The sequence below is a fragment of the Schistocerca americana genome, chromosome 1, assembly GCF_021461395.2.
Source record: "Schistocerca americana isolate TAMUIC-IGC-003095 chromosome 1, iqSchAmer2.1, whole genome shotgun sequence".
Taxonomy (NCBI): domain Eukaryota; kingdom Metazoa; phylum Arthropoda; class Insecta; order Orthoptera; family Acrididae; genus Schistocerca; species Schistocerca americana.
The window spans coordinates 1,266,683,019-1,266,703,897 of NC_060119.1; the positions used below are offsets into that span (position 1 = coordinate 1,266,683,019).

Genomic DNA, 20,879 nt, shown 5'->3' on the forward strand with positions numbered 1-20,879 from the left:
CGCAAATATCACACTCTGCCCTTGCACCATTCACACATGAATTATGTGACAGAAAGAAGTGGCTAATGATACTGATTCACTATGTGTCATCCATTAAATACTGCATAGGAAACTATACATTGTTACTTACCATATAGATAATAGACTAAGTTGCAGACAGGCACAATTAAAAGACACTTACATATAACCTTTTGGCCATAGCCTTCTTCAGAAAAAGAGAGAAAAATACCACCCATTCATACAATTAAACACGCTTGATGCACACCTGACTGCCAATGCCAGCAGTTTGGGCCAGAAAACACCCATCACATGGTATCGCAGCAGCAATCCGGAGGGGGTGGGGAAAGGGAAGAGAAAGGAAAGGGGAAGAGAGAGCAATGTACTGGTTGGGAAACAGAGGAGCACTGTTTGGCGGAGTTTACAGGGACTAGAATGCCAACAAGTGCAGTGTCAGGTTGTGAGACAGGGAGCTAGGGAAAAAGAGCAAAAATGGAGAGAAGCAGTGAAAGATAGACGGGTGCATTGGCACAGGGTGGAAAGCGAAGTGTGAAGGAGAAGGGAATGGGGAGGAGGTGCTAGGACAGAGTGGTTGTGGGTGTTGGACAGAATGTTGCAATAGGTTGTGACCAGGATAGTTAGAGGAGTCCATGTTGTTGAGAAAAAATTTCGTTACTGAGTAAATGTACTGTGAAGCAGTTGTAAGAATTCCTAACCTTTTAAACAGATGCCTACCAGATGTGCAACTACGAACCCCACACATTTTTCTCACTATTTTCTCTTGAGCAGTGAATATCTTTTGCCTAAGTGTTGAGTTGCCCTAGAATATTATTCTGTATGACATCAGAGAGTGGAAGTATGCAAAGTATGTTAGCTTACTAATTTCTACATCCTCAAAATTGGCAATTATTCTGATTGCAAAAGTTGCTGAACCTAGTCGCTTTAGGAGATCCAAAATATGAATTTTCCAATTAAGATTCTCATCTATATGTACACCCAAAAATTTAGTATGCTCTACTCTGGCTACTGACTTCATTTGATGTGTTATGTTTATTGAAGGAATTACACTTTTTGCAGCAGAAAATTGGATGTACTGTGTTTTTTCAAAGTTCAGAGCTAGCCGATTCACATAAAACCAATTAATAACTTTTCCAAAGACCTTATTTGTATCACTTTCTATCAGACTTTCTTTTACTGGATTAATAATTATGCTTGTATCACCACCAAACAGCATCAGCTCAGCATCTTGTTTCACATAAGAAGGGAGGTCATTCACATATATCAAGAACAGGAGGGGACTCATGATCGAACCTTGTGGAACACCTAATGTAATTTCACCCCAGTTACATGAAGTGGCAAACTCCTTTGCATCACTTGAAGCAAATAAAGAGACTTTTTGCTCCCTGTTGTGTAGATATGACTTAAACCACTCATATAACATAATGTCATGGTTCACACAATCAAATGCTTTGGATAAGTCACAGAATATTCCTACTGGTGACATTTTACTATTTAAAGACTCTGTTATGTGGACATGAAATTGTATATTGCTGTCTCAGTGACACAGCATTTCTGAAATCCAAACTGTGATTTACTAAGTATCCCATTACTGTTGAGATGGCTAACCACTCTGAGTTCATTACTTTCTCAAAGATTTTTGAAAATGCTGTAAGCAAGGATAATGGCCAGTCATTATTGACATCTGTGGTTTCCCCCTTTTTGTAGAGGGGCCCGACAATGGCATATTTTAAGCTGTCTGGAAAAATACCCTGAGTCAGTGATGCATTACATATGTGACTCTAAACATCAGCTGTAATTGATCCACATTGTTTTAATAACTTGTTAGAGATGTCATCTACACCAACAGAACATTTATTTTTCAAAGATTTAATAATTTCACAAGAGGCTGTTAGATGAAACTTAATCTAACTAAAATTTTTCAAAACTGACTCTTCCATGTACTGTCTGGCTTTTTCTTTTGAACTATTTTCACAAATTTTTCTCCTACACTTAAGAAGTGATTGTTAAATACATTGGCTGCCTGTGTACTGTTGGTTAAGATGGTCTCAAATACAGTAATACTCTCTACCCCAGTGGTTACTTTTCCTGTCTCCCTTCGAACAACATTCCATATTGATTTGATTTTATTGCTGGAGTTGTTAGTTTCTTCTCTAACACACATATTTTTTGATTTCCTTACAACTTTTCTCAGTATGTTATAATAATTTTTATAGTGTAAAAGTACTTCTGGATCTTTACTGGTTCTTGCTGTCTCATACAGTTTTCTTTTTATTTCTGAAGACACTTTAATACCTGTAGTAATCCAAGATTTCTTTGAAAAGTTTGTGGTGTTACATCTAGTAATTTTCTTTGGAAAACAATGTTCAAGAAGGGATATAAATTTATCAAGAAATATGCTGCATTTATCATTAGCATTTGGCTCATTATGTACATCTTCCCAGTTTACATTTCCTAAACTTTCTCTAGATACCAGGTTGAGCACCCTCACACTTTTACTTAATGGCTTCTGAAGTGTACACCCTGCCAGGTTTTGTAAGTTAATCAGTTGTGCATCATGGTCAGATAATCCATTTACCACAGGGAGGATAAGGAGGAAGACTGTGGGTAGGATAGTGGTTGGAAAGTGGTGTCCCAAGGCAACAGTAGGGTGCCAGCAGGTTGGATAACTTATACAGGTGGTGTCTGGACTGCTCCTCCCAATGTTGGAGAGCAAGGGATTCAGTATCAAGGATGTGATGTATGAAGCAGGGATTGCACAGTAGTAGTATCTTGTGGAGAGAGCAGAGGTGATTCTGGGATGCCAGTACCATGGAGATGTGTTTTTGCAGTACCAGGTTTGTGAGGGCCCAGGAGTCTGGTGAAATATGTAAAGGTGTACATCATTGTGAAAGGAGGGGTGGCATCCAGGGAAAGAAATTTTTATGGTTAGGTCATTTGGGAGGAGTCTATGGTTTAGGCAATATTTAAAAAATACAGGATGTGGGACTCGTGTTTAGCCAGGGGAAGGGATGCTTTTCTGAACTGGTGCAGAAAGATGGAGCAGGGGCCCATTATGGCAGGAATGATGTAAAGGAAATGGTAATGACGCGGAAATGGGCAAAATAGGTCCTGATGGTTGTGAGAGGATCTGGACAAGAGACAAGATGTGAAAACGATATGTAACAACACGCAAAAAAACTACAGATACACAAAAAATGTAGAAAACCAAAAAATACACACAAATACATAAAAATATGAAAAAATGCTTGAAAGTGAGTGAAACTATGTAAAAACATGCATAAATACATTGAAAGTGTACATGAACATGAGAGAAAATGAACAGAGAGGTTGTGGGAGTATGAATGTGTTTCGATAGTGGAAGAGAGGGAGTGAGTGGGTGTGGAAAATAAAGCACTAAAGTATATCATCATGAGGGATCTGTAATATCAAATATAATTACAACTATCAGGGAAAGAATCTGAGGCATCAGATGCTGTGTTGTGTGGATGATCGTTGATAGAGTGTGGCTGGGAAGTAGATGCCCTTTGGAGGGCAGTGAAAAAATACAGGAAAAAGAGAAAGAACAGACACTGAGAAGAGTAATGCTCTAGCAAACAACAACAAAAGAAAACATAACAGGGTTATAGGATGGAAGAAATGACATTTGATAAAATCAAACAATGGAAACTCCAAGTAGGAATATCAGCAATGCAGGATGAGATAGATTGCTAGTTACCACATAGAGACCATGTTACGTTTCAGACAGGCACAATTAAAATACACTTACAATAAGCTTTCTCCATAGCCTTCATCTGTAAAATAGAAACACACACCACTCATTCATACAAGCAAGCACATCTCACACACACATTACCGTGAACTCCAGTGACTTGGGCCATTACACAACTATCATGTGGGACAATAGCAGCAATCTGGAGGTAGTGGCAGATACAAAAAAACCTCAAGGAGGGCGTGCTAAAGATATCTTGAGCTACCTTTGCTTTTACTGTAATAAAAAATAATCAAGTCATTTGCAAAGTTTCAGAAAGTTTTATTCAAACTGATTATACACATATACAAAACACTGCCATCTTATTTATATATTTATTGATATAAAAAAGTTACAATTGTGGCTCCCTTCCTTAAATGATGAATTCTATGCACCTATTCTTACCGGCAAATTGCTTAATCACATCGTCACTAGGATAATCAATGTCAGGCTTAGTGTTCAACACAACTAAACCATTAAGTCGATCCTTCTTCATTGTCAACTTGAGCCATGTCTTTGCTGAAAAACTTCTTTCTACTGTAGCAATAGATGCAGGTAGACAAGCAAATACTTTGTATAGCGTGTGCCAGACAGAAGCAAATAAAATACAATGACGCGGATGGGTGTGCTACATAGGAAAGTACAACTACTCAATATCTCAATTCAGTCAAGTTGACTGATGAAAGAAATGAACGAATAGTGTCCAGGCTGACTGGCGGGGGTGGCACGGGTGGCAATGCGGGTGACCCCTCAGTTGGGGAGTGCACCCCGCATGGCCCCCCATATGTATCCACCACTGTCTGGGGGTGGTGGGGGGAAGAGTAAGGGGAAAGGATAGCACTGTACATATGGGGGTAGTGAGGAGTGCTATCTGGCATAGTGTGCAGAGATTACAATGCCAACAGGTGCAGCAGCCACCACTAAACAGGACAAGAGCAAAGTAGGCCATCCTGTGGCATGACATACAGCTGAACAAAACATCCTTGATTTCAATGGCCATTTTATTAATGGAGCCATATGGATCCTTCCCTCCACCATCAGATTTTCTGAAATGAACAGATGGGAGTTATCCTTACAACACATTCACTGCTCCCTTAATTATCCTGGCATCAACCTATGGTAACATATTGTCCTCACACCCTCCACCCAGCAGTTCCCACCTCCTATTGCCCATCACCACCTCTCCATTCCTGTTTCCTACACTTTTTGTTTGCTACCCTCTGCCAATGCACCTACCCATCTTTCCCTGCTGCTCTCCTTTCCTGCATTTCTGCATCTCCCTGCTCCACAATCTGACACTGCACCTGTTGACATTCTAGTCCCTGTACACTCTGCCAGATGGTGCTCATCTCTTGCCTGACCTGTACACTGCTATCGCTTCCACTTTCACTTCCCCTTCCCTTTCCCCACTCCCTCCAGATTGTTGCTGCCATCCCATGTGATAGTTACTTTATGGCCCAAGTTGCCAGAGTTGGTGGTCATGTGTGTGTGAGGTGTGCTTTCTTTTATGAATGAAAGATGTGTGTTTCTCTTTTCCCCTGAATTCTGTGACTGAAAGCTTATGTGTAAGAAAGAGTCTTTTAGTTGTGCCTGTATGCAGCTTAACATGTTATCTTTATGGTAAGTAGCAATCTATCTTTTCCCTCATTGTTGATATTCATAACTTGAGTTTCCATTGTCTGATTTTGCTTTTCTTACATGCTATAAACCTATGACATTTTCCTTTGTTACAATTCTCTATAGCACAGCTGGTTTTTGTGTCTGTTCTTTCCCTTCTTTCCAACATTTTTTCACTGCCCTCCAAACTGCATCTACTTCTGAGCCACATTGGATGAGTGATTTTCAACACAAATACAGGCTTTGTGACCATGTGGCTTGTTGATGCATTATCCTATGCCCAAATTCTTTCCTCTGATAGTTGTCATTGTATTTATTCCTGCTGATCCCATTTCATCCCTCATTTGGATGTACTGTAGCATTTTATTTTCCAGACTTGCTCATGCCACATGAACTTGGGCCATAGACCTAACCCATCCCCATTCACCCTCTCTCCCCTTATCACAATACAAACATACTCCCATACCTTATACGTTCCTTTTCTCCCAAGTTTATACACGTTTTTAATGTGTTTGTGTATATTTTTCCACGTCTGTATATATTTTTGCATATCTGTGCATGTTTTTGCATCCCTTTATATCTTTTTCACACGTCCATTCTGTTATCCAGCTCCTCCCACAACCATCAAGACCTATTTGGCCTTTTTAACAAAATTATGAAAAGGGAAGTTGCTACTCACCATACAGTGGAGATACTGAGTTGCAGATAGGCACAACGAAAACACTGTCACAAATAAACATTTGGGCCAGTAAGGCCTTCATCAAAAATAGAAGACAGACACACACACACACACACACACACACACACACACACAAATGCATGCGCGCGCGCACATGCAAATGCAACCCGCTCACATGACTGCAGTCTCAGGCAACTGAAGCCGCAATGCAAGCAGCAACACCAGTGCCTGATGGGAGTGGCGACTGGGTGGGGGTAAGGAGGCGGCTGGGGGGGGGGGGGAGGGGAGGGTTAGTAGGGTAGGGGTGGTGAACAGTGTAGTGTTGCTGGAGGATGCATGGTGATGAGGTGGAGAGACGGTGGGGGCATCTGTGTTCAGTTGGGTGGTTAGATGGTGGGCAGGTGAGAGAGAGGGAGGGGTGGGGCAGGGGGGGGGGGGGGGAAGGGGGGCGAGCAGAAAAGGAGAGAAGTAAAAAGACTGATTGTGATGTTGGAATGAGGGATGTGTAGTGTTGGAATAGGAACAGGTTAGGGGCTGGATGGGTGCGGACAATGACTAATGAAGACTGACGCCAGGAGTGTTATGGGGACGTAGGATATATTACAGGGAAAGTTCCTACCTGTGCAATTCAAAAAATCTGGTGTTGGTGGGAAGGATCCACATGGCACAGGCTGTGAAACAGTAATTGAAACAAAGGATGTCATGTTTGGTAGCATGCTCAGCAACAGAGCGTTCCACTTCTTTCTTGGCCACAGTTTGTTGGTGGCCATTCATGCGGGCAGACAGCTTGTTGGTTGTCATGCCCATGTAGAATGCAGTGCAGTGCTTGCAGCTTACTTTGTAGATCACATGACTTATCACAGGTATCCCTGTCTTTGATGGGATAGGTGATGTTTGTGACTGGATTGCATTTAGTGGTGCTGGGAGGACGTATAGCCCTGAGGTACGGGGTTGAGAGCATAGGTTGTGTAGGGATGGAGGAATATATTGTGTAGGTTCGGTGGATGGTGGAATACTACTGTGGGTGGGGCCAGAAGAATAGTGGGCAGGATGTTTCTCATTTCAGGGCATGACGAGGCATACTCAAATCTCTGGTGGAGAATGTAATTCAGTTGCTCCAGTCCTGGACGGTACTGAGTTACGATGGGAATGCTCCTCTGTGACCGGACTGTGGGACTTTGGGAGGTGGTGGGAGACTGGAAAGATAAGGCACGGGAGATTTGTTTTTATACAAGGTTGGGAGTTTAGTTACAGTCTGTGAAGACTTCGGTGAGACACTCGGTATACTTCGAGCGGGACAATTCATCACAGCAGATGCAATGATGATGTGTGGCTAGACTGTATGGAAGGGACTTTCTGGTAAGCAATGGGTGACAGGTGTCGAAATGGAGTTACTGCTGGTGGTTAGTATGTTAGATATTGGTGGAGGTACCGATGTAATCATGAGGTGGTCAACATCTAGGAAGGTGGCTTGTTGGGTTGAGTAGGACCAGGTGAAGTTAATGGGGGAGAAGTTGTTGAGGTTGTGGAGAAATGTAGATAGGGTGTCCTCACCCTCGATCCGAATCACACAGCTGTCATCGATCAATGTGAACCAGGTGAGAGGTTTAGGATTCCAAGTGTTTAGGAATGATTTCTCTAGATGGCCAATCAATAGGTTGGCATAGGACAGTATCGTGCAGGTGCCCATAGCCGTACCTTGCTTGGATTTGTTTTTAGGTAATGCCTTCAAAGGAGAATGAATTGTGGGTGAGGATGTAATTGGTCATGGCAACTAGGAAGAAGGTTGTTTAGTTTGGAATCTGTTGGGTGTTGGGGAAGGTAGAATTCAACAGCTGTGAAGTCACGGGCATTAGCGATGTGGGTGTAAAGGGAGGTGGTAACAATAAAGATGGGCAGGGCACCGTGTGATAAAGGAACAGGGACTTTGGAGAGTTGATGGAGGAAACTGTTGATATTTTTTATATGCTACTGGCCATTAAAACTGCTACACCAAGAAGAGATGCAGATGATAAACAGGTATTCATTGGTCAAATATATTATACTAGAACTGACATGTGATTACATTTTCACACAATTTGGGTGCATAGATCCTGAGAAATCAGTACCCAGAACAACCACCTCTGGCCATAATAACGGCCTTGATACACCTGGGTATTGAGTCAAATAGAGCTTGGATGGAGTGTACATGTGCAGCTGCCCATGCAGTTTCAACATGATACCACAGTTCATCAAGAGTAGTGACTGGCGTATTGTGACGAGCCAGTTGCTCAGCCACCATTGACGAGACGTTTTCAGTTGGTGAGAGATCTGGAGAATGTGCTGGCCAGGGTAGCAGTCAAACATTTTCTGCATCCAGAAAGGCCCGTACAGGACCTGCAACATGCAGTCGTGCATTATCCTGCTGAAATGTAGGGTTTGCAGCGATTGAATGAAGGGTAGAGCCACGGTTCGTAACACATCTGAAATGTAACGTTCACTGTTCAAAGTGCCGTCAATGCGAACAAGAGGTGACCGAGACGTGTAACCAATGGCACCCCATACCATCACGCCGGGTGATACGCCAGTATGGTGATGATTAATACACACTTCCAATGTGCGTTCACCACGATGTCGCCAAACATGGATGTGACCATCATGATGCTGTAAACAGAACTTGGATTCATCTGAAAAAATGACATTTTGCCATTCGTGCACCCAGGTTCATCATTGAGTACACCATCGCAGGTGCTTCTGTCTGTGATGCAGCGTCAATGGCAACCGCATCCATGGTCTCCGAGCTGGTAGTCGATGCTGCTGCAAACGTCATCGAAGTGTTCGTGCAGATGGTTGTTGTCTTGCAAACGTCCCCAACTGTTGACTCAGGGATTGAGATGTTACAGCCATGCGGATAAGATGGCTGTCATCTCGACTGCTAGGGATCCAGAATGGCGTTCCGTATTACCCTCCTGAACCCACCAATTCCATATTCTGCTAACAGTCATTGGATCTCGACCAACACGAGCAGCAGTGTCACGATATGATAAACCGCAAATGCTATAGGCTACAATCTGACCTTTATCAAAGTCAGAAACGTGATGGTACGTATTTCTCCTCTTTACATGAGGCATCACAACAATGTTTCACCAGGCAACGCTGGTCAACTGCTGTTTGTGGAATGATCATATAAAGTTGATCGTTGTTAGAGCAGATGCCAGACTGAGATTCATTGGAAGAATCCTAAGGATATGCAATCCGAAAACAAAGGAAGTAGGTTACAGTACACTTATTCATCCACTGCTTGAGTACTGCTCCCCAGTGTGGGATCCATACCAGATAGGGTTGATAGAAGAGATAGAGAAGATCCAAAGGATAGCAGCGCACTTCGTTACAGGATCATTTCGTAATCACGAAAGCGTTACGGAAATGATAGATAAACTCCAGTGGTAGACTCTCCAGGAGAGAGGCTCAGTAGCTCGGTACGGGCTTTTGATGAAGTTTGGAGAACATACCTTCACCGAGGAGTCAAGCAGTATATTGCTCCCTCCTACGTAAATCTCTCAAAGAGACTACGACAATAAAATCAGAGAGATAGAGCCCACACAGAGGCATACCAGCAATAGAGCCCACACAGAGGCATACCGACAATCCTTCTTTCCACGAACAATACAAGACTAGAATAGAAGGGAGAACTGACAGAGGTACTAAGGGTACCCTCCGCCACACACCGTCAGGTGGCTTGAGGAGTATGGATGTAGATGTAGATGTAGATGTAGATGTAGATGTAGATGTAGATGTATGAGAAATCGGTTGGAAATTTTCCTCATCTCAGCACGTTGTAGGTGTCACCACCGGTGCCAACCTTGTGTGAATGCTCTGAAAAGCTAATCATTTGCATATCACAGCATCTTCTTCCTGTCGGTTAAATTTTGCGTCTGTAGCACGTCATCTTCGTGGTGTAGCAGTTTTAATGGCCAGTAGTGTATATGAGGATAGGTTCTGGGTAATAGGTTGATGGTGTTTGTCTACAAGAGCACAGATTCTCTCAGTGGGGGCACAGTAACCGACCACAATGGGGTGTTTTGGGTGGTTGGCTTTATGGTCTTCAGGAAGCATGTAGAAGGTAGGTTTGCGGGGAGTGGTAGGGGTGAGCAGAGAGATGGACTCAGAGGAGAAGTTCTCAGATGGGCCTAAGGATTTGAGTAGTGACTGGAGATTCTGCTGGATTTCTTGAATGAGGTCACTGTGGCAAGGTTTGTAGATGGATGTATCTGACAGCTGGCCGAGTCCTTCCGCCAGGTAATACTTGTGGTTCAAAACAACAGTGGTGGAGCCTTTGTCCATAGGTAAGAGTATAAGATCCAGATCAGTTTTTAGTGGGTTGACTGCTATTCTTTCTGCAGATATAAAGTTAGTTTGCATGTTGAGGGATCTGAGGAATGATGGTGAGGCAAGGTTTAAGGTTAAGAAATTCTGGAAAGTTAACACGGGGTGATTTGGGGGCAGAAGGTGTGGATCACAGATGGATAGAGGAGTGAACTGTGTTAGGCAGGGCTCAACATTGGTCTTTGGTTGAGTCTGATTGGTAGGGTTGGGGCAAAAAAGTGTTTTCATTGTAGGGATTGGGAGAAAGATATGCATGATTGAATTTGGGAATGGGGCAAAAGGTGAGGCCTTTGGAAAGGACTGATATTTCTGTGGGGCTAAGGCGTCTGGAGCAAGGGTCCATGACTGTGTTGTACATGTTGCCATAGTTCCTGGGGGGCAAGAGTTTCAATGTGCATTACAGGTTCCAGGAATTTGGGATTGCATACTAGGAGAAATTTGTGGAGGGAGAGAAGGTACTGCAAGGAGGTTTGGACTTGGTTGATATGGTTTTACAGGACTAAGTTGGTAAGGGCTAATGATTGGTGGAATCTGTGCAGGTGTAGGTCATTGTGGAAGTGGGAGTGGCTGCAAGAGATGGGTAATTTGATGGTAAGGCCATTTGGTGGGATTCATTGAGCCAAGCAAAAATGCAGGAAAAGTTTGTAGGACTTGGTTCTGGCTGTGGATAAGGAAACTTTTCTGTATTGACTCAAATGGAAGGAGCAAGGATGCAGAAATAACCACAGTCAACCATCTAAAAACTGATCCCAAACTTATAATCCTGCCTGCGAACTGCAAGGATTACCTGGCAGAAAGACTCTGACAGGTGTCAGATAAATCCACCTAAAAACTTGCCACAGTGACCTCATTCAAGAAATCCAGCAGGATCTCCAGTCACTACTCAAATCCTTAGGCCCATTCTAAACCCTCTCCCCTGAGTCCATCTATTTGCTCACTGCTACCATTCCTCACACTCCTACCTTCTACATGCTTCCCAGAGCCCATAAACCCAACCACCCAGTATGCCCCATAGTGACCGGTAACTGTGTCCCCGCTGTGAGAACCTCTACTTTTATAGACCAACATCTTCAACCTATTACCCTGAACCTACCCTCATATATAAAAGACAACAACCATTTCCTCCATCAACTCTCCACAGTTCCTGTCTCTTTATCAAATGGTGCCCTGCTCATCACTATTGATGCCACCTCTCTTTACACTAACATCACTAATGCCCATGGGCTCGCAGCCATTGAACACTACCTTTCCCAACACCCAATGGATTCCAAATCAACAACCTCCTTCTTAGTTGCCATGACCAACTATATCCTCACCCACAATTCCTTCTCCTTTGACGGCATTACCTACAAACAAATCCAAGGTACAGCTATGGGCACCCATATAGCACCATCCTATGCCAACCTATTCATGGGCCTTCTAGAGGAATCCTTCCTAATCACTCAGAATCCTAAACCCCTCACCTGGTTCACATTGACTGATGACATCTTTGCGATTTGGATTGAGAGTAAGGACATCCTATCCACATTCCTCCAGAACCTCAACAGCTTCTCCCCCATTTACCTGGTCCTACTCATCCCAATAAGCTATTTTCCTAGATGTTGACCAGCACCTCAAAGATGGCTACATAGAACCTCTGTCCATATCAAATCTACTGATCACCAGCAATACCTCCACTTCGACAGCTGCCATCCATTCCATACTGTGAAGTCCCTTCCATACAGCCTAGCCATACGTGGTTATCACATCCGCAGTGATGAGTGGTCCCTCTCGAAATATACTGAGGGTCTCACTGAAGCCTTCACAGACCATAATTAAACTCCCAACTTTGTACAAAAACATATCTCCCATGCCTTATTGGATAGGTATATGTGAGAAGATATTGGAAAATTGAAATTGATTGATAGTTGGAAAAATTGATTGGAGAGAATAGTTGCAAGAAATTTGAAAGTAATTCAAGAATCTGTACACAATCCTGGGTGAACTTTAACTGTGAGTTCCAAAATGGCAAATACTGAGATAACCAAGTGTGCAATTGAAAAGCAACTACAATCACTTAGTAGTGGAAATGCGTCAGGACCATATGAGGTACCTATAAGATTCTATACAGATTATGTGAAAGAACTTGCTCCCCTCCTATCAGTAATTTATCGTAGATCACTTGAGCAACAAAACGTACCTACTGACTGGAGAAAAGTACAGGTCATTCCCTTTTCCAAGAAAGGTTGCAAGATAGATCCACACAGTTACAGACCTATATCATTGATATTAATCTGTTGTAGAATTATGTTTTATGCTCAAGAATTATGACATTTTTGGAAAATGAACATCTCCTTTATAAAAATCAACATGGATTTTGCAAACAGAGATCCTGTGAAACTCATCTCATTCTGTTCCTCCATGAGATCCACAGTGCAGTGGACAATGGTGCTCAGGTTGATGCTGTGTTCCTTGATTTTGGTAAGGCATTTGACACCATCCCACATTGCCATTTACTGAAAAAAATTAGCTTATGGAGTATCAGAGCAGACTTGTGATTAGATTCAATACTTCCTCGCAGACAGAACTCAACAGGTCGCTCCTAATGGAACAAAATCAACAAATGTAAAGGTAATATCCAGAGTACTGCAGGCTGCAGGGAAGTGTGATAGGACCATTGCTGTTTACAATATATATATATATATATATATATATATATATATATATATATATATATATATATATGCCTGCTTGTGTCTGTATGTGTGGATGGATATGTGTGTGTGTGCGAGTGTATACCTGTCCTTTTTTCCCCCTAAGGTATGTCTTTCCGCTCCCGGGATTGGAATGACTCCTTACCCTCTCCCTTAAAACCCACTTCCTTTCGTCTTTCCCTCTCCTTCCCTTTTTCCTGATGAGGCAACAGTTTGTTGCAAAAGCTTGAATTTTGTGTGTATGTTTGTGTGTCTATCGACCTGCCAGCGCTTTCGTTCGGTAAGTCACCTCATCTTTGTTTTTATATATATATATATATATATATATATATATATATATATATATATATATAAAAATGACCTAGTAGAAAGCATCAGATACTCTTTAAGGCTATTCTGAAGATGATACAGTTCTGTGCTGGATAGTAATTACTCCGACATCTACAACCAGCCCCACCACTCACGGTCGAGTGAATACTGTGTGCATAACGGACATTCACCGGCATACTTAAGCACTTGTGGCTTCTCTCCGAGCTACCACGTCAATGAGAATGCACATTTTGACTACGATCCTCACACCGTTTGAGCGTCCATCGCTTCTCAGCCGCCCCCCCGGCGTCAAGTGAATTTCGCGATTCCCGCATTACGGGATGCCAATAATGCGGACTCGCAATCTTCTGCATGCTCTACTTCCGTCCGAAGTAGTAGGCGCACCTCCGCAGTGACTGCAGTGCTGAATCTGCCGAAATTACCAGACTTCAAACCTGCTCACCCGGAGTTCTGGTTTAACCTGGTTGAGCAAACATTCAATGTCTGTGCTTTGGACGACGATGCACGCTTCGCCTGCCTCATGAACCATCTTCACGACCGCGTCAATTTAATTTATGATCTGGTCAAAGCACCCCCGCTAGCAGGGAAGTATGGTGTGGCGAAACAAACGATACTGGAGCGCGTCTCTAAAACCAGGAGAGAAAATGTGCGACAGCTCATCTATGTAGAGCGTCTCGGCGACAGGTCTCCTTCCCAGCTGTGGCGGTGCATCCGTCTTCTCGTCGATGAGCAAGTTATGCCTGATGACACGCTCGCAGAAATCTGGACTGAAAAGCTGCCTTTGCCTGTCCAGACTGCAATCTCTGCGTATGAAGATAGGCCAGTAAATGAACGTTTACGCGCCGCCGACAGAGCATACTCCGCCAGGCAACGTGAGCTCCGTGCACTGCATTCTGGACGTGACCGCACTAAGACGCTTTCTGACGCCACGCCCTTGTCTGGTGCTGCTGATAACAAGTTTTTTAAACTAGCCGCCCTGCCTGCACCTTCAACTCCTCGCAACGACAGTGCATCAGCCTCTGTGGAAGACTCTGGGGCACATACTCCGTCACCTAGCAACTACCCACAAGGGCACAGGCTCGCCCAACCTTACTGTTTCTTCCACGCGAGATTCGGGGAGCAAGCTTGGAAATGCCAGTCACCGTGTTCTTACCCAAACTCCAACCACAGGTAGGCTACGGTGCCACCTCCTGCGATGTAAACAACGGGCACCATCCCACGTTGCACTCCGTTTCGGACAATAACAGTAAGTGTGGTCGAGTCTATGTTCGCGATTTACAATCAGGTGTATGTTTTCTGGTAGACACTGGCGCAGACGTCTCTTTGCTGCCGGTTCGCCCAGCAACCAATAAAGTGCAACCACACAAAACAGTACTTCGTGCAGTGAACGTGTCTACCCTACAGTGTTCGGGTTCCACTTTGTATACAGTGAAACTTTCGCCCGAGTGCAAGCTGGAGTGAACGTTTCTAGTGTCCACAATTGAAGAACCTATTCTCGGAATTGATTTCCTCAAGCACTATCAGTTGTCACTAGATTTTGTGCCAAAATACTGTGTTTTACCCCTCCCCCCCCCCCCACCCCCGCCCCCCCCCTTAACAAACATATTCCTTTCGCTTCGCCGAGTGACAGTTCGGCTAACACCAAACGTGTGTGCTGTGCTAAGAAGTGTGTAAACCTATCCTTGGAGCTGCAATCTTGGACAAACAAGTGGCTAGTGGAGTGCGCCAAGTCTTCAAAGTTGCGGATGGAACGTAGGGAAATGTTGCTGCATCTCCACGACATACACCACGAGTTGGCCTCCAAACAACAACGCCTCGCAGCACTACAAGCAGACGACTCGTCGGTTACAGACAAGGTCAGTCCATGCCAATCTGGTCTTCCCGTGCCCGCGTATGTTAATGACAACGTAGTGAACTCTGTAAACTGTGTCAGCACCCCCTTTTGTAATGATAGGGTGTGCCCGAGTGCTCATGCTCCTTGCGTTCTGAATGGACAATTAACTTGCCAAGCTCATGGCAATGAACTACGGCCATCTGCTGTCCGGCCACGCCCACTCGTGCCTACAGCGCTCGTAGCGGCACGGCCCGCTACCAAGAATCAGTGTACCAACCTCGCCCATGTTAACACGTTGAAACACGTATGTAAAGTAGCAGCGATGGTGAGGCACGTTAAAATCTTTGACCAGAGAGCCTATTATCGTGGTTAGTCTGCGCTTGACCGCGCGAGTGTTGCGAGTAGTACGCTAGTAGTCGTCGTGCAGTACGGTCTGTCGATAGCAGTAGCTCAGTTCAGTTGCGTCCAGCATTACGCTAGTAGTAGTCGTGCAGTACAGTTGGTAGCAGTCTGTCAGTGGGCAGTCTGTGAGCAGAGCAGTATGTCAGTAGTAGCAGCCCAGTGCAGTTGTGTGATGTAGTCTGTCGGCAGTAGTGGTCTAGTCCTGTCACGGTCGCGAGCGGGACGCAGTCGGCGAGCGTCGACATGGCATTCTGGTCAAGATGCTGAATGAGGTATATTGTTAATGTAGGTAATCATCAGATAATGTAAAGTTTATTTATTGTAATTAATTTCCAACAAGTGCCCCAATAATAATTTTGATTTCAAAGCAATTTTTACAAAAAAAAAATTTATTTAATTGAACTAACGATTTCGTTCCACTTCCCTTAAAGAAAAGTTTCAGTTAAATTTCAAAAAAAAAAAAATTATTTGCAATGCAGTTCCTCCAAGCCGTGGGCAACAATAAGAGCACAAATTTGACATGCAGTTATACTGAGGTAAGAATTTAATTTTGATTGTTTTGCACAGGGTCAAAGACCGATATTTCGGTTTAATTGAATTTTCATTGTCACTGAAGTTTCATTAGCACTGAATTGTTTTTCATCATTTTCGTGACAGCTTATACTTTCAGTCAGATTGGGATTGGGGAGGTTACACTTGGCTCCCATTTATTATTATATTTTTATTTAAATATTTTTGTGGGGACAATCTTGCTTCTTGGCTCCTATTCATTTTATATTTCTGTCTTCTTAAATTTTTGTGGAGAGGTTACACTTGGCGACACCCAGTCCAGGATCGTATTTCGTTGAGAGTCTTTTGAACAACAGTCAGATATCTGCTCTTATTTGCTTAGATATAATTAGGATTTGGCGCAACGCTTTTACTAATCTTGTGACTTTCTCTCTACAGGTCAACGGCAATTCGTTGCTCTGTTGTATTTGTGTGTTGTTTTGCATTGTGCTTATTGTTTTGTGAATATTTGTGACTATTGTAAAAATGCCGCGAAAGACTGTGAATAGTGTATCGCGAGGTATTATGAATGAAATTACCGACTCAAACAACTTTGCCGATAGGACATGTGACACGCAGTGTAATGATGACAATCCTGCGTTCACTAACAATCAGTGCATTCCAACCACTAATGATGACTTTTATCTTAATGATGAACAAACGAACTCGGTTATGTCCTCTGTTGATTTGACGACAATCGATGACGCGGGACGCTCTATTGTAATGAGCGCTGCCCAGTCTAACACAACCGGTTTATTAAATTTACGTGATGAACACACAAATTTGTCTAACGAAAATGAACAGGATGCACAAAGTAGGACGGATTTATTTAATTCCGAAATAGTGTCTGACAGTGTACATCCGACTGATAAACGTTTTTGTAAATTACAGAATGACCAAATGGTCACGCAAAACGCGACACTTGCAAATACACCGTCAAACGGTACAGAGAATGGAGTAGATAATGTTACATTGGGTCAAATTATGGCGATATTGATACAAAATAGCGAAGATAACAAACAATTTAAAGAGAATTTCAAACAACAGAACGAAAAACAAGACAAACTTAGTGAACAGGTCAAACAAGCTAACGAAAAACTCAAACAATATTTAAATGAAAAATTAGACGACAATTCCAGACAGTTAAATGAAAAATTAGACGACAATTCCAGACAGCTTAGTGAACAAATTAGAGCCGTTGCCGCGCAGTGCCATGACACTAAGGAACAATTGCGCGTGGAAATTGAGGCTTGTTCAAAAAAAAGTAGCGAAGAAATTAGGTCTGTTGCTCAGGAATTAAGGGAAATGCAAACAGCTGCAACAGAAACACTCAGAGACGAAATTAACGGAGTCGCTAAACAATGCTCTGAAAAAGCTACACAATTGCGCGACGAGTTTAAAGCAATGACAGCAGAACTTTCGCGCACAGTGGATGAAAAGATAGACACGAAAGTCGACCAACAGAACTCTCAAATTGACGAACGCTTTAATCTTCACATACAAAACAGTGATACGCGTTTCCGTAAATTTATTCAGGATCAAAACAAAGTAAAACGACAAGTCGTGGAAACAATCACTGCACAAAGACAAGAAGACAAACGTAAAATGTTCGCGAAAGCGAAGACAAATGTAGACAATAATATTACTACAGTGTCCGACAAAATTAATACCATAGAACAGTTGAATGCGGAATTACGTGATGAAATTTCTGATCTTAAATCAAAAACAGATACACACACAGTAAATATTCAAACAGTGACAGACAGATTCGAACAATTAGAACTAACACAAGATTGCGATGTCATCAAAGCTGATGTTAAAAAACTGAGCGAAACTACGCGTAATTTGCAAAAACAGACTAATGCGTCCGATTCTAAAACCGATGAGCAGGTAAAAATACTGACTGAAAAATGTGATGAATTGGCCAGTCGTATTGACGTTATAGAAAGTAGTAATGACAGTAAGTCAGACGATACTGCAGTGGTTTCATTTAACCAAACACCTGAATTTCAAAATTTACAGCAGGCAATTAATGAGATCGATTCGTCTAAAAACATGTTGCGTAGAAAATTGTCGAGTTTACAACAAGAAGTAACAGAGATGAAAAGTATTTCAGTTAATAACACATCACAGCAGACGCCACTTTGCGAACATTTGTCAGACTTACGCAGCGTGTATAATGTGAGCAATTTACAGCAACTACGCGACTTAAAATCCGAAAAGCCACGCGACTTAAAATCTGAAAAGCTACGCAACTTGAAATCCGAAATGACACAGACGAACAGATTCACACACAAACCTGAACGTGTTATCAAACTGAGTGACGAGAACGTAGATTTCGAGCAATTTGCATTTGTAAGAAAATCTAAGGAATTTAATAATGACAGAACACAGGTACACGCTTTGAGCTGTATACGACAATTTGTTTTTATGCTTTCACCGCTATTGCCTGTAATGCAGAAGCTAGCTTTGAACCAGATGCGACAATTTATTTTTGTATTTACAACAGCATTGCCTATAATGAAGAAACTAGAATTAACTTGGATACAACTATTTGCTTTTGAATTTATACCGCAATTGCCTGTAACGCAAAAGCCAAAATTTATTTGCAGTGCGTAATAGACCTCAGGGGATTCATTACGCTTTAATGAATATGTGCCGTAGCGAGCATAGGGCCCCGAGCTGTAGTAGTGCTGTTTCATCTTTAGTTTTCTGCACTGCTGCCTTTTCTTCTACTATCCTTTATATCTATCAAAACTGCTCTTTAACTATTGCTCTATCCAGAATTAAGAAACATTGTAATGAAAACCCGATATGACAAATCTTTTACCGAATGTGACAATTTTCAGTAGGCACTCCCGTAATGACAACTACCGCCGTAACTTTAATAACAGATAAAATCGTAATCATCAGTATGTACAAAATTTTCGGCAGTCGCAACCACATTTTTGTAACAATAGATGTTTTTTCACCACAATAGCATGAAAGTCAGCCGCTTAGCATACGTAACCAACAATGCAGTCTACAAGGTCAACCAAACTTTAATGTTTCGCCGCGTGCACGTACACACTATTTCAACTCGTATCGCAATGCGCCGTATAGAAATTACTATCATGACAGACGTAAAAAAATGATGAGCACAATTTTCAGCGTACATTTAATAACAGTCGATCTTATGAGCAGCAACAACATCAGCAACAACAAATAATCATGAATGGAACAGACAATAGGTGTCATCCATAGCGTAACACGTCAGTAAGAAATAACAGAACAGTTCATATAGTGGATATGCCACAACATTCTCCCGTAAATAATAACACGTACGATAGATTTTAACCAGATACAGCACTGATTGCATATTACAGTAACGCAAACATTACTTTTGACACGCAGAATTTTGTTCACGAGAATGTTATTTGAAACATGCTCTGTTGAATGCACCACTTTTATCGCACCCAGATCTTACCAGAAATTTTTCCATTGCCACCGACAATTCTAACACCGCTTTAGGCGTACACATTTTCCAGGAAATTGAAGAAGATGGCTCTACAGTAATTAAAAACATCGCATTTGCAAGCCGCATTCTGTCACCTGCTGAACGAAATTATTCTGTTACAGAACTTGAAACATTGTGTGTTGTATGGGCTTTTACGAGATTTCAGCACTTTCTTTATGGCAGACACACCGTTTACACAGACCACAGAGCGATACAATTTTTACTTTCGGCTAAATTTACTCACGACAGATTAAGTAGATGGAAACTTTATTTACAGGAATTTAATTTTACAATAGTTCACATTCTCGACACACAAAATGTTATAGCAGACGCACTATCGCGTTCTCTCAGCAACTATCAGCAAGACGTAGCAACCAACTTCTGCAAAGCAAATTTCAGTGTCATGTACATTCAGCAAGTTGCATTTGAAAACTTTATTTCATCGTCATTACAGGACATAGCACAAGAGCAAAATAAAGACAATGTGTGGAAAGAAATTAAACACCTTTGGCTAGATAAGAATAATGTTACGATTAGAAACCATTACACTGTACGCAATGACATTCTGTTTCGCCGCTCTCATCCTGACAGCAACAATTGGTTATTATGCATTCCTGACGAACTGGTTAACAAATTAATTTGATACACTCATTTAAGTTACGCACATTACGGAGCACGAAAATGTTTTCTTATACTGAGACAGAACTGTTATTTTACTAACATGGAAAAACGTGTACGACGAGTTTTAGCGTCTTGTAAAATTTGCCAGAAAGCTAAATCAGACACCACTTCACATATTCCTCCTTTATATCCCATTGTACCCGTTAAATTAAGACACATGGCCGCTGTAGACATTTTTGGTCCGATTCCGAGAACTAACAGAGGTTTTTGCTACATAATTGTCGCTGTTGAGCTCACTTCAAAATTTGTTACTTTCACTCCGTTACGCAAAGCTACTGCTAAAACTGTTTCGAAAGCATTTGTAAAACATTTTCTATTTCGTGTAGGGCACGTGATGAGAGTAATTTCTGACAATGGATCTCAATTTCGTTCTAGCATATGGACACGCATGTTACGAGCTAGAAACATTTCTCCGATTTATATATCCAAGTACCACGCTTCTTCGAACCCTTGTGAACGGTTAATGA

The 20,879-nt window shown here is 42.3% G+C and overlaps 1 protein-coding gene across 2 annotated transcripts in view; it reads right to left on the reverse strand.

Annotated features, from left to right (window-relative positions):
• Positions 1-20,879, reverse strand: part of LOC124588421 (lysosomal alpha-mannosidase-like) — a 230,879-nt gene that overhangs the window by 178,155 nt on the left and 31,845 nt on the right. The gene's annotated exons all lie outside the window — the stretch shown is intronic.